Source organism: Chinchilla lanigera, unplaced genomic scaffold (genome assembly GCF_000276665.1).
Source record: "Chinchilla lanigera isolate Chin_1 unplaced genomic scaffold, ChiLan1.0 scaffold00092, whole genome shotgun sequence".
In the NCBI taxonomy this organism is placed as follows: domain Eukaryota; kingdom Metazoa; phylum Chordata; class Mammalia; order Rodentia; family Chinchillidae; genus Chinchilla; species Chinchilla lanigera.
In genome coordinates, this window is record NW_004955493.1 from 2,251,157 (window position 1) to 2,254,684 (window position 3,528).

Here is a 3,528-nt window from a genome sequence, read left to right on the forward strand (position 1 = left end):
AACACTCATTCATGATAAAAACCCTACAGAAAATTGGAATAGATGGTCTTTATCTTAATCTGATAAAAGTGATCTTTGACAAACCAACAGTCAACATCATACTAAGCTGAAAGCTTTCACTTTAAAATCAGGAACAAGACAATGATGTCCAGTGTCTTCACTCTTTTTCAATATAGTTCTGGAAACATTAGCCAGAGCAATTAGACAAGAAAAAGAAATAAAAGGAATATGGATAGGAAAGGAAGGAGTGAAATTATCATTCTTTGTAGATGACATGACACTCTACAGAGAAGAACACAAAAACCCCATACACAAAAGACTTCTAGATTTAATGACCAAATTTGGTAACATAGCTGGGTACAAAGTCAACACTTAAAAATAAATAGCTTTCTTGTACACAAATAACAAATTCACTGAGAAGAAGTTCTGAAAATAATACCTTTCGCACTAGCATCTGAAAAAACGAAATATTTAGGAATCCGTCTGATGCAGGAAGTAAAAAACCTGTACATTGAAAATGACAATACTCTGAAAAGGGACATCAAAGGGAAGGGATATCAGAAAATGGAAAGATATCTCTTGTTCTTGGGTAGGAAGAGCCAATACAGAGAAAATAGCCATACTTGCAAAGTTGTACAGGTTTAATGCAATCTCGATCAAAGTATCAACAGTATACCTCACAGAACTAGAGAAAACAGGGGCTGGGGATTTAGCTCAGCGGCAATAAGCGCCTGCCTGGCAAGCGCAAGGTCGTCAGTTCGGTTCCCAGTACTGGAGAAAAACCAAAAAAAAAAAAAAAAAAAAAAAGAACTAGAGAAAACAACCATAAAATTCATTTGGAACCAGAAGAGACCTAGAATAGGGAAACCAATTCTGGGGAACAAAGACAAAGCAGGGGCATCGCAGTGCCTGACTTCAAATTATACTATAAAGCTACATTGATAAAAATAGCATGCTACTGGCACAAACAAACAAACAAACAATAACCCCCCAAAACAGACCTGAGGATCCACGGAACAGACTAGGAGATGCAGAAACATCTCCAAAGACACTCACCCAGCTTATCTTTGACAAAGAAGACAAACACCTTCAATGCAAGAAAGACGGCCTCTTTAATAAATGGTGCTGGAAAAACTGGCTTTCCACATGCCGAAGATTAACACTAGATCCGTGTCTATCACCAGGCACTAAACTAAAATTGAAGTGGCTCAAAGGTCTAAATATCAAAACAGAAACACTAAGTCTACTGGAAAAGAGAACACATAGAATTCTTGAAGACATAGAGGTAGGCAAAGACTTTATGAACAAACCCCAGTTCCACAAGAAATATTGCAAAGAAGCAACAGCTGCAATCTCATCTTATTAAAAAGTTTTTGCACAGCAAAAGAAACCACCAATAGCACGAAGAGACAACCCACAGTGTGGGAAAATTTTTTTCTTTTAGACTGGGAAAAATTTTTGCCAGCTGTTCCTCACACAAAGGACAAATCTAGAATAAAAACTCAAAAAAATCAGACCCCCCCCCAAATTTAAAGAACCAATAAGAAACGGACATCTGAAATGAATAGACACTTCTCAGATAAAGTAGAAATATCAAATAAATATAAGAAAAAACATTCAGTATCACTTGTTATTTGAGAGATACGAATTAAAACAACACTGAGATTCCACCTAATTCCAGAGAGAATGGTTATTATTCAGAAAACAGCCAATAACAGATGCTTGTGGGGCTGTGGGGAAAAAGGAACCCTTCTCCACCGCTGATGGGAGTGTAGACTGGTGCAACCGCTGTGGAGATCAGTCTGGAGTTTCCTCAAAAAAAACTAAAACTAGATGTTCCATGTGACCCAGCTATTTCTATTCTTGCTGTTTTCCCAAAAGAATTAAAAGGGTCATATCACAGTGATATATGCACAGCCATGTTTATAGCGACATAGTTTGCAATAACTAAATATTAGAAACAGCCCAAATGCCCCTCAACCACTGAATGGATGGGGATGTATTTCTTTTTATACAGTGGAGTACTATTCTGCCATAAAGAAAGATAAACTCGAGACAATTCTAGTTAAGTGTATGCCCTTCAAGACCATGCTCTCAGGTGAAATAAATGAGAGACACACGTTCATATATCACATGGTTTCTGGGCTGTGAGACACTACAAATGTAAATAAGGACCAAAATGTGTAATAGGTACTGTGAAACAGGAAGAAAATGTTCCAGTGGGAAGTGGAAGAAGGAGGGGGGAGCGAGAGGAAGGAAAGAGAAAGTAAATAGAGAGCATAGAAGGAAAAATGGAAACAAATCTTTGCCAGTAGGAGGGAAGTGGGTTGAAGGGAGGGGAGGGGAATGGGAATAAAAGAAGCATCAAGGTGCACCGCATACAGCTACAAATTCCCTGTGATGAATGCGATCCTTAGGTGTATCTAAAATGCACCGATAAAATTAATTACACAGCTACCACTTTCAAACTGCTTTACCGTCGTCTCTGCCCTTGAGGTGGTTCCCCAGTGTGGGTCGGTGTGGTGGAGATGCCGTACCGCAGTGCGCTGCCCGCCCTCCCGTTCCAGCTCTACGCTCAGTGAGGTCATGTTGGCCTTTGCATCTGGTCCGGGTGGGCTTGAAATATACGGTGAATGTTTGCGCTAGAAAAATCATTACAGTAAGAGACACATTGCCACCAGTCACCTGGCCTTGACCACACCCACTCACTCTGTTGTTTTGTCTTTTTTTTTTTTTTTCTTTTTGTCTTTTTGAGACAGGGTCTCGCTGTGCAGTTCAGGCTGGCCTTGAGCTCACTTTGTAGCCCAGGCCGGTCTCAAACTCTCAACGATCCTCCTGCCTCAGCCTCCCGAGTGCTGGGATGACAGGCGTGCGCCACCACGCCTGGCCCTGGGCACTTTCTGAAGCAGTTCCTGAGTGTCTTTATGAGGTGTGATTAAAAAACAAACATGGTGAGTGGTGCTTCCGGGTGCTGCCCCAACAGAAAGTCAGGCTCATGCAAACACCGCTGTGTGCCCTCGTCCCTCTATTCCCCGGACCTAGTGCAGTGTAACTTCGGAATCTTTCCCACAGGAGGAAGGATAGACAGGCCTCTCCGGCTCTAGGAAAAGGCCACTTCTACCCGTGCCCTCCTGGGTGGGGCTCTCAGGGTGCTGGGGCGGGGCCCCAAACTCTGACTTAGGCCTGCTTGCTTTGTTTTCATTGTTATTTTTTTATTCAGTTTTGAATGGTTCCTCTTATCTCTTTCCCTTCGGGCTGGTGTGATAGAGCCGGAGCTGCATTCTGCTGTGCGCGTGGGACGGTCAGAAAGGTTCTATTCTAAGTAGACCTTGGAAAAAAAGCCTTGCTCGGGGATGTTTCTTCCTAGTTAAAATCCGGAGCTCTCATCCTAGAGGAAGTTAAGGGTGTAACAAAGCCTACTTACAGCAGAGGGCGGTAGAGTGCAGCAGTTAAATGCGTGGTTTTGCTGTTGAAACCGGTCAGTGATTCCCCTGCGTTTGTGGTTGAATTCACATCTCAGTGAGGAAT